This window comes from Sminthopsis crassicaudata, chromosome 6, assembly GCF_048593235.1.
Source record: "Sminthopsis crassicaudata isolate SCR6 chromosome 6, ASM4859323v1, whole genome shotgun sequence".
Taxonomy (NCBI): Eukaryota; Metazoa; Chordata; class Mammalia; order Dasyuromorphia; family Dasyuridae; genus Sminthopsis; species Sminthopsis crassicaudata.
The window spans coordinates 14,255,036-14,267,319 of NC_133622.1; positions in this window are offsets into that span (position 1 = coordinate 14,255,036).

The window sequence follows — 12,284 nt, forward strand, 5'->3', positions numbered from 1 at the left end:
CAGCCATATAAGTACTCTTTCCTTTGGAGAATTCTGTTCACTAATGGTTGGACTAAATGGCCACTCAAGTCCCTTCCATGTTGAGATTTCTTGACTCTTTCTTCTATAGCAATTTAACCAGTTTCCAATATCTGTCCATGCTACCTCAGTCACTCTATCCACTCCCTTCTATTCCCACTGTCAATTTTTAGTCCAGTTCTTCATGACCGCCTGCCTGATCTAATACCCTCCTGGTGCATATTCCTTCCTCTGTACATCCCTTACTTCTCCAATCTGTCTTTCATACCATGCTAGAATATCCTTCATTATATCTATCTGGTTATGTCATTCCCCTTCTCAAAAATCCTCACTGATCCCCTATTACTGACTGAACAAAACTCAAGCTCCTTTTGCCATCATGTTTGCCTTTCTAATACGTAGAATCTGACCTGACACTAGTATATTACCTTCACAACCTTATTTCATGGAACTCCTCTTTACTACCTTTAATGCCTGCTCAGGAGCTAGTCTTAATTCATTGAATATAGATCTCTTTCTCATGCCTCTGTAAGTTGACTCATGTAGTTCCCTATATCTGAAATGCCCTTTCTCCCCACTGTTTGCCTATTAAATTCCTAATTATCATTTAACATTTATCTCAAATGTCAATCCTCTGGGAAACATTCCCTGAACCCTTCCCTCATGTCAATGAATGATCTTTTCCCCATCTGACTTAACATCTCACCTTCTCCGTAATATACTTAATCATATAATATTGTGCATTATTGTTTGAACTGTGTAACTTATCCTTTTTCTAGACTATAAACTCTCTGAGGTCTGGAAGTATGTCTTTTTCTCAAAATGTTCTCTCTCTCACTCTCTGCCACAGAAACCTTCACACAAAAGACTTAATAAATGTTTGTTGAATAAATGTTATTGAAGAGTATTCACTCCATAAGTACTTGTTGATTGATTAATTGATTTAAAACATCTGACCTACTTCTACACATTAGGTAAACACTTTCTCTAAGTATTTTATAGCCAATTTGCTTATGTAGGGTATTGGATTCAAGTTAATAGGAACTTGAAAAGATTTAGGACCATAAATGAGGCATAGAAAAATAAGGGGGAAACGCAAGTAATCAAAAATAATTAAACTGAATCAAAATACAATAAAATCATTGTAATTTATATCAATTTTCATATCATTTATGCTTCACATCCACTATGTCGCTTATATGTTAATGTATTGAGTTTCCACAAATGCTGCTGCTCTTTGTGTAACTTGCATTCATTTCTTAGAAATACTTGGGAGTAATAATAATAACAATAATTCAGGGGTACTCATTTTATTTGTTATGAATATTCTCCTCTCCTCATACAGATAGTCTCTGAAAATAGTTGGTATGGTTGAAAAGTCCATCAACGTGCAGCCAACTTAGTGATGAATTTCTGGCTATGTCCCAATGAAAGGATGAGGGAAAGGGAGGAAGGCAAGGAAGGAGAAAGAGAGAGACAGCAAGAAGGAGGGAGAAAGGGAAAAGGAGAGAAGGAGAGTGGAAGGAATATGAAGAGGTATGAAGAGAGAGTGGAGGTGGAAGGGGTAAAGAGGGAGAAGGATGGAAAGGTGGGGAGGGAGAATGAAGAGGGGGAGGGAAAAATCAGATCAAAAAGGGAAAAAAATGAGAAAAACAACAAAATGCATAAAGAGTGAAAATGCTATGCTGTGATCCACATTCAGTCCCCATAGTCTTCTCCCTGTCCATCACAGACCTCTCCATCACAAGGCCATCGGAACTGGTAGGAATCATCTCATTGTTGAAGAGAGCCACGTCCATCAGAATAGATCATCGTATGGTCTTTTTGCTATGTATAATGATCTCCTAGTTCTGCTCACTTCACTCAGCATCAGTTCATGTAAATCCCTCCAGGTCTATCTGTATTCATCCTGCTGATCGTTTCTTGCAGAACAATAATATTCCATAGCATTCATTTACCATCACTTATTCAGCCATTCTCTAACTGATGAGCATCCACTCAATTAAGGAGAACATTTATTAGTGTTTAACACACATTTAATATGTGCTAGACACTATACTAAATGCTGGGCATACAAACGTACAAATTCAGTCAAGCAAGACAATCCCTAGTCAAGGAACATACATTTCTATGGAAGACTATACATATAGACCAGGTTGTTGGTAAGGGGATGGAGCAGAGAGTGGAGAGCAAGCATATATTCCTGGGGTTTATATATCAGTTAAGGAAAAGGAGGTAAGAATCTGAAATGGGTCCCCAGGGGGTCCTAACATGTCAGTCCCAGGGAGATATTCACCCATAGTGAGGGGAGAATGGCCTTTAAGGGACTGGGGAAGGAGTCTCCCATGATCTCCATCCTCATTGCCTAACCAGTCCAGTGGAATCTGTTGGAGTTTATAATTCAGTGGCATAACCTTCAGGGATCTAAAGGGTCATGGGCTTTTCCCAATGATAGACTTTGAAATAGGACATAAGTGAGTGTGTGCTGCTAACGATACTTATTAGATTGAAATCTTACATTTCAATGAATGACTCGGGTAATTCTGAGGATCCTCCTCCCACCCAGCTGTTTTCTGAGGGGGCTGTGTCTCTAGCACAAACAGGATGCACTTTCTCTACAAGTTACTAATAAATGCTTAACAGCATCTTTGTAAAACCGTTGTACTTTAAATGGGATAACTTCTACTCTTTGAAATCTCAACTTCTCTGGAGCCCTAAAGAGGGGCCTGAAGATGAAAGGGAATGGTTGTTTCTTCTCTCCCTGTCAGTTACCAGCAGGATAATGATCTTGAACAGAGTAGCACTGGCTTGCCATTGGGACTCCATCCTCATTTTTAAGTGAAGTGGATTGGCTCCTGCAGTTACGGCACCAGCTTGTGAAAAGGATGTGTGAGGTTTGTTTTCCACTGTCATGCAAACATGTAGGCATGTGTGAAACATGCTAGGAAGTAAAACTCCTTGGGACGGCATTTAAAGTCCTTCACAATCTGGCTGCCATCTCGCTTTCCAGATTGATTTCTCATTACTCCCCCTCACACACTTTACATTCTAATCAAACTGGACTTTATATTATGTTGCAATGGACATACACACATGTGTACATATATATATATATATGTGTGTGTGTGTGTGTGTGTGTATATATATATATATATATATATATATATGATTTCCCATAAGCCATTTCCCTGCTTTTGTAAAGTAATCTATCCCCTATATTAAGAATTCTCTGTCTCCTTTTTCATGACTCTTGAACCACTCATTCTTTTCAAACTTCACTTTCAGGACCATCTTCTACATGATGCTTTTCCTGATCACAACAGTTATAGTGACGCTACCCCAAATACCTTTCATTTCCTTTCATCTATATATGATGCTTTTATATCTGTATCCCTGCTTTTCCCCCTCCCTATATATGGGGAATATAAATTCCCCCAGGGCAGGGATTATTTTTATCTTTGTTTCCCAAATTGCCTAGCTGCATACCTGGCACCTACTAGGTGCTTATTAAATGTTTTTGTATTGCTAAAAAATAAAAGCAAACATAGAGATTGTGATAGTGGTTGAGGGAAGGGTTTTGACAAGGAAGAGAATGAGCTAATATGGGGACTTTGGCAGCTGTTTACATTTGATGTGAATTTTAGATCAGTAGAGAAAGTGGATTTATTTTTGAAGCTTTGGAAGCAGGGAAATAAGAGGAAGATGGCTCGAAGAACCTTGTCATTCTTTCCGATAGCCTCAAGGCTCTGTTCATTTTCTTCATGATATAAGAGACACTGGATAAAATGGTTTGAAAGATATTGTGATGCATAAATTTGTCCTGTAAAAATTTCAGGCAGCTGGGGGGACTGGACAATGAGGACAATGGAACATGGAGAATGGAGTTAGCTTCCTGCCAGGTACTTTTTCATTTAGAAATAGAGAAAGGTTTTGGCTGGGATAAGGGACAGCCAAAGGCCTGCTTTAGAAATGGTTTAAAAATATTCTGAGTTTAATGTGCCCTCTGGAAAGGGGCTTTTCGTGTGGAGAATAGGGACAGAGTAGAGCCTGGAAGGAGAGAAATTGTGGTGACAAAGGACACAACTATGCAAACTGCCCAAGTGTGTGCCATCATAAAACAGGGAGACAGGCCCAGCTGGGCCAGCTGTGAAGCTCCAAAATGTAAAGGAAAGAGAAACAACTGAACTACTAACAGCTGCCTAAATGAAGGCAGAACATCCTCTGGGGACTATAATGAGGAGGAGAAGGTAGTAAGAGGCAGCTTTAAGAAGAGACGGGAGAAGATAAAGGAGATGAATATCAGGGTTTTGGAGGGAAAGAAAGAGCAGGAAAGCAGATGAAGTAGCTCGGATAAATAAGAGGGTGGCAAGTAAACAGCAGGAAGACAGTAAGTCAACACATTCACAGGAAACATTTATTGCCAGAGATAGTTCGAAAGCACAAAGAAGGTTGGGGGTGGGAGGGGGAGGTTGCATGGAGGAGTAACTCAGGCAATGTAACTAGAAGGAAAGACCAAAAAGAATGAGAATGATAAATCACAGTGGATTAAGTCCGATTCCAGAAGAAGAAAAGATATAAGGAAGCAGTAATAGGTAGATCAGGGAGATGTCAAGAAGAGGAGAAAAGAGGATATACAAAGGAAGTCTTGAAGTACTAAAGAGAATCACATATATGCAAAGAAAGTCCAATGTAGTCTGGAACATATAACATAAAGACATTATGAATGTAGAAAGGGTAAAGCCTACCCACAAGCCTCTGGGAATAAAGAAGCTGGTTCAATTTGAAATTATACCCCCAAAGTTATTAAACTGTGCACAACATCAGCAAAAGCAATACTATTAACAGACTTATCTCCCAAAGAGAGCAAAGAGAAGGTGCATTTATGTATAAAAATATTTATGGCAGCTCCTTTTTTGTAATAAAGAAGAACTGAAGCTCAAGTGATGGTTATCCAATGGAGAATGACCAAATAAATTATGTATACAAAGCCAGCTGGGTAGCAGAGCGGACAGATTACTAGTTCACAAGAACTGAATTGTATTCTGGCCTCCGACACTTACTATTTGTGTAATCCTCAGCAAGTCACTGAGTCTCGCCCTGCCTCAGCTTATTTATCTGTGAAATGGGGATTTCTAGGATTATTGTGGGGGAGAAAATGAGATAATATTTGTCTGATGCTATGTGAATGCCAGCCATTATTGTTATTCTTGTGATGGAATATTATTGGGCCATAAGAAAGGACAAAGAAGATTTATATGTCTGGATTCAGAATGAACAGAAGCAAGAAATAATTTATATAACAGTGCCAATATTAAAAACATAAACACCTTTGAAAGACTGGATGACACTGAGAAATGCAATGACTAACCGCAATTCCAGAAGATTAACACAGCATGCTATTAACCACATGACAGAGGAAGAATAGACTTTAAAATCAGAATGAGACATAATTTTGGAGAAAATGTATGAATTTGCTTTGTTTGATTATACATATTGGTCACAAGGAGGAGTTTTTCTTTTTTATTTCTTTTCATGAGATAGAGGATGAGGTGAGGGAGAAATAGATTTTTGGCAATTGATTTTTTTAAAAGAATTAAATGGGATTCAGCTTTTGAGATTTACTTCATGTTATTACAAAAAGAGGGGCAGCTAGGTGGCGCAGTGGATAGAGCACTAGCCCTGAAGTCAGGAGGACCTGAGTTCAAATCTAACCTCAGTGCTACTTCCTAGTTGTGTGACCCTGAGCAAATTTAACCCCAAGTTTAAAAAAAAATACAAAAAAAAAAGAGATTAATTATTTGCAAAATTCCTACTTTGGAGACTTCCTACCTCTTAATAGTTATTAGGAATCTAATTGACATGAGAAAGATGCTGGATTGTTATAAAGAGAGAAATCCATCACCTTTTCTGAAATATTTCTGCTCCCAGCCTTACATTCCTTTTCTCCAATTATCTAAAAGTAGAAAAGACCTTTCTCGGGAGGTAGTGAGTTTCTTATTGATAGGGGTTTTCAAGAAAAGGATTCACAGGGCAGTTCGGTGGGGCAGTGGATAGAGCACCAGCCCTGAAATCAGTAGGACTTGAGTTCAAAGCCGGCCTTAGACACTTAACACTTCCTAGCTGTGTGCTCCTGGGCAAGTCACCCCCAATTGCCTCAGGGGGAAAAAAGATCATGTACATGGTAGAGGGTATTATTTTTCCACCATGGTTTGAACTAGTTCCTAAGATCCTTTCCAGCTTTGAGACTTGATGAGATATTGGTATTTCATACATCATCTATCTATCATCTATTACATATATATAATATGTGTGTATTTATATAATGGATATAGCTTAGAAAGGGGCAAAATATAATTTCCAAAGTTATATATTCTCTAAATAAATGTTTATGTGAAGGACTATTGAATGAGACAACATTTTCTCTGAATACCAGGAAAATGGTGTTGTGAAGTGATTTCAGTTGTTTGGGATGATGGGATGGTTATCACTAAAAAGTGAACATTAAAATCTAAATACTTGTGATCAATGTATCACAACAAGGTATGTTTGTTTAGAGATACCTAGAAATAACAGCAAATAATTCAAAGAATACATACATGAAATAATATAATTGATGGAAACTCAGATTATGAAACTAAAAGGAAAGTCTAACTCTCTTTCCAAAAGTGTTACAGTAACAGTTGAACATTTTTTAATAACTGGAAAATTCATAGTAGAATTTACATGGGAGATGAGAAAACTCCCACTAAAAAGGGAAAAGTTTTGAAAGGATTAAAGAAAAATTAAGGGGAAGCACATCTGGTTATCCCAGGAATCCAGAGTGGTAGGATATGTTCATCAACAAACATATATCATGGGCCAGTAGTATTTCAGGCATTGTGCAATACCGTGGGGGTGAGCAGAGAAGAGAGGAGAAGAGCAGAGGAGAGAAGACAGAACAGGAGAGAAATTCATAGACTTGAGGAACTTCATATGATGTATAGAAAATTCTTAAGGAACAAAGAGTGAGATTTTAAAGAACATAGATATTCACATTTAAGAAATCTTCAATGAAGAGCACAACATGGAAAATAAAGATGAGTAACTTGGAGATACAAGCAGGGAAGTAAAACTAATGAGGAACAATTACAAAGAGAAAGTCAAGGCGATAATAGAAGGAAGAGCCCATACAAGAATAAAGATACTACCTACAGACATGTTATTGTGTGTAAGAGTAAAAGAAGATGGTATTGAAGGGAGAAAAATAGACAGCTTGGGATGTGGCCAGAAGAGAAACTCTGGTCAAGGAAATAGTCCTTTACAGAACTTTCAAGATGAAGAAAAGATAAAGAAGGAAAAGGGAATGAGCTGATGGCAAGATACTAATTCAATAATTAAAAAGCAAATGATGCAACAAATACATCACCACTAAAGGAGTGAACGAACAGGAAAAATGGAGTTGTTGACACAGCAAAATGCTCTGGAGCCTAATGATCTCGATGCCTGAGCAAATCTCTCCATACTGTTCTCAGTGGCATATGGGAGAAAGAAGAAATGAGCAGCTCAGTAAAACAAGTGTTAGCAATGCTATTTTTAAATAGGAAGAAGGATGATATTAAAAACTGAAAGTCACTAATGTTGCTAAACAGTGATTACGCGCTCTTTGAAGGAATCTTGGACAAAGTCTGACAATATTAGAACTTCATATATTTGGTGGCAAAAGGCTTCCATAAGTAGGTGAATATTAGCTCAACATTTACTAAATCTGAGCCAATTAATATGGTATGACAGAGCAGGAAAATTGTATAATACCTGGATCAAAGAAATTTTGCTTGAATACTGATTTTCCATAGAGAGATATGACAACCCACAGCTAAACTATGTTTTTTTCTTAAACTAACATCAGTGTCCCTTTTCTTAAAAGAGAAAAAAAATATTTCATACCAGGGTTTTATAATGTCTCTTTAACTACTAGTATGTGTATGTTCTGGACATTTGATAAGAAAATACATATCATATTTGAATGATGTAGAATTTAAGTGTGAGAAGGGAATAGTAATGTGCCAGATGAACTCTTCTGCAGCTTAATAGAACAATGCTACTACAGCAAGAGGAAAAAAAAGGAAAAAGGCTTTATATTATATAGAATAGTGATTCTCAAACATTTTGGTCTTGGGTCTCTTTTAGACTCTTCAAAGAGATTATTCACCCCCAAATGGTTTTGTTTATTTATAAATATTGCCATATTAGAAATGAAAATATCTTAGTATTGTTATGAAAATAGTTTTACTCCCAAGAGTCCCTGGAAATACATTTTGAGAATCACTGGTGTAGTGAATAGACAGCCACATTTGGAATCAGAAGAATCTGAGTTTAGATACTGTCTCTGACATATGCTAGCTGTGTCACTATGAGTATATGATTTAAACTTTCAATACCACAGATAACTATTCTCTCCAATTGTAAGTTACAGTTGAGTGACCCATCTGTAGAAATGGAAGGAGTTTCTACATTGAGGGAGGACAGAGAAGGTGAGAGAGAATCAAGTCATTAAAAAGGAGGGGAGAGAGAAAGCAACTCTCTCTAATACTGATGAGATAAAATGAAGATTGATCAATAAGAAAACTTCTATGAACATTGGTGAAAACCAGCAAAAAATAGCAAAATTGGAAAATGTTCCCAAAGGGGGGAGGAGAATAGAATAGAATTAAATATAGAAAATTCAAAAATTTTGATCAATAAAGACTAATGAGTTTTCAAGAAATTTTTGTATTTTGGTTTTTTTTGTTCTATATATACATATATTTTGTATTTATATTTCTGTATTAATGTAGTATTTCTTGTGTAGCATTCTCAATAATAGATCATATCTAGCAGCTGGTGGGTACCTTTTCAAGAATCGAGGAAATATTAAGGCAAATTTCCAGAAAGCAGCTTTCATATCATTTAGAAGTGAATGGAATTCAGAGTATAATCAATAAAGAATTAAATGTTTTTGTGTTTCAACATTAAGAAAGGACAAGATGACAATGATTGGGAGACATGCTTCATATTCTATATACTCTTGGCAAAAGACTGGGAGTGAGAAAATCTTTTAGTGATGAGATAAGATTTTTGTAAACATAAGATGATAACCTATGAAAGAACATAACGAGGATGTAAATGATGATGGAGTGGTGGAGGGGTAAATAAAAGATTGAGGATCCCAGGATTGTAAAATTTAGAACTAGAAGAAGCTTTAAAGATAATTTAGTTGAACTTCATTTCAAGTATGAGGTTAAATGCTAATAAGGTCAAAAGACATTAATTACCATAACCAGAATTTAAATCCAGGATCTGAGATATATAAGAGAAAAGCAAAAAAGGATTATAAGAAGCAATGTCAAATGAGTTGATGGTACCATAGATTTTAGAGTTGAAAGAAACATTAGAGGTCAGTGGGTCATTGGATCTAGCTGTGAATTTGTCACAGAATGAGAGATTCAAAGCTGGAAGGGATCTTCGAGGTCATTCAGCCTAGCTTTTCACACAATGGAGACTACTAAATTATTAAAAATAGATGGAGAATGGTATATACTTTTAGCAATAGAAAGCCTACTATCTCATAAGGCTGCCATTCCATTTCCATGAGAGAAAAAGAGAAAGAGAAGAGAGAGTGTCCATGCACACATGTTTATATGTGTTATATATGTTTATGCATGTGCATATACATTCACACACATGTATATGTATGTGTATGTTCATATATCCCAATATGAAGAGTGGTTCTGCTGTCTTGACTTGTACAGAGCAAATTTGATCCTTAGATCATACAACTTTTCAGATATTTATACATGGTCATCACGATCCTTTCATATCTACTCTTATCCAGATTTAACATAATTCGTTTCTTGAGCTATTTCTTATCCAAAAAACTTATGAGTGATGTGTGTTAAATTGAAGACTGGAAGGAAAAAAAAAACTTTTGAAAACAGAAAAGAAAATATAGTTAAGAGAAGACAGTAAAGAAGATGGTATGACAGTGAAGAATAAAATTCAAAGTCATTATAAAAAGAAAATAAAAGATAAGTATAAAATGAAATTTTTAAAATTGGCAAGATAAGTATGGGGGGAGCAGTTGAGATTGAAAAATAAGTAGGACAAAGTAGAGATCCCACATACACTTTGAAAGTCTTGGTCAATAGAAAATTCCAGAGGAAAAGAGAAACCACCTACTTTCTAATCCATAAGAATGATATAAAAGAGGGAACTGCAAGATTTAATTTCTGAATGTATCCTAGAAAAATATTTTAAAGATAGCTAGCCAAGCTTATAGGGGAGTGTATGAGATTTATAGGGAATTTTTAAGTTAATGATAAACTATTATAAAAATAAAAAGAAAGGGGAAAAGTGGAAGAATAAAAAAAGCAGACTTGAGTCTCATATATGAAATAAGAGAAATATTAAATCCTGTGAAAATATAAATATTCAGGAGACAGGAAAGAAGAATAAGATAAAAATGGCTAAAAATTTTAATGAAAAATATTAAATTATTAATTTTATACGAATTTGACATCACATTTATAACTTTGGAGGTTTTGTTGTTGTTGTTGTGAAGAGAATGTAAAGTTGTAGGAAACATAAATACTTCTATAATTCATCACGAACCTGTGATTTCCTTGGTCTACTGATTGCCTCTACTTTTACTGATTGTAACTCTCAACTACTAGATGGTCTTTTGAAGTTTCAAGAGGAAAAACAAAAATAAATTGTCATCCCACACTGAATTTATTTAAGTTGGTCTTTGATAAACAGGGAGACAATCTATTTATTAGACTCAGGAGGTTTCCCAGCTTGCCAGAGTTTATTCACCACTTTCATAAGCATCCTGGAAGCACATACCTTCATGTCATAATGATGTACCAAAGGACGACTTTAATGGAAAATGCTACATTATTATATTTACAATTATTTTATAATGTATGAATACATTGTTTCAGAGTCAGAAGTCAAATTAAGGACTAGTATATATCATAGTTTGGAAAACATAACTAATCTAACACATGATTACATATTTTCTTAGCAAAAATAATTTTTCTTATACTTTGCTTTTCTATTTTAGATGGCTAGTCCAATGTCCTAAAGAGGCTAGACTGAAAATTTCTGATTAGCTGCAGTAAGAATAAAAGATTCAGCACACACACACACACACACACACACACACACACACACAGCACACACATATATAATTTCAGAGTAGGAAGAATCTTTTGAATTAAATTATTTAAGCAATTTATTTGGACTAAGATGGACTGCAATGGAAATACAGGGTTAAAAATTAGTGAAAATGATCATGTGGGAAAAGGAGAAAGTGTAGAAAAAATGATTATAAGGAGAATGACAGCATAGAAGTATAACTAATAATAATGAGAAGAGAAAACTTTTTTGATTCAGTGAGATAAAATCAGCACTACTGAAGATACCAGAAAAATTATTTTAATCTAGAATGAAGGACAGACTAGATTCTAAAATTGTCTCCTCCACCAAGATGTTTTATAAATGAATCCCTTCTTTATATTTTAAATATTCTAGATAATTCATGTTTACTTCTTTAAGTAATGCTACCTTTCTTAAATATCTTATATTCAGAAGAGTAGTTTACTTTTGTTTAAATAGCTGATACTATTTTTAAATTTCCCTTGATTGTTGAATTCTTATACAATATAAGATTGAATTCTATCTCCAGATGGATGTGACAGTAAACCATATAGCTAAGTTTGTTAGAATTGTGTGTAAACTAAGGAACAAATGGAAAGTGTGGGTCTTCATAGCCTGTTCTATGTTTACATTTTCTATATTTTTTAATTCCTTATTCCTGTCAAATGAATCCTACAACCTAGGGACAGTGGTGTCCTTCTGTTTCTTATACAAGACTCTCTAGAGACTATCTCTGGGACTTCCCATTGGCTCTCTCTCATGCTTAGACCATACAACTTTTCAGATATTTGTACATCGTTCATATCTACCCTTATCCAGGTTCAACATAATTAGTCTTTTCAGCTATTTCTTATCCAAAAAAAAAAAAACAAAAAAAAACAAAACTGATGAGCAATGTGTGTTAAATTGAAGAGGAAAAAAAAATAACTTCCTTCCTTTCTCAGCTTCCTGAATTTCCTGGCTTCCTTTGAGTATCAGCTAAATCCACCTTCTGCAAGACTTTCCAATACACTCCATCCCATTCTTAATGCTAAAATTTTATCCCTGAGAGGATCTTCAATTTAATATGTATTATACTGTCTTTGTACATA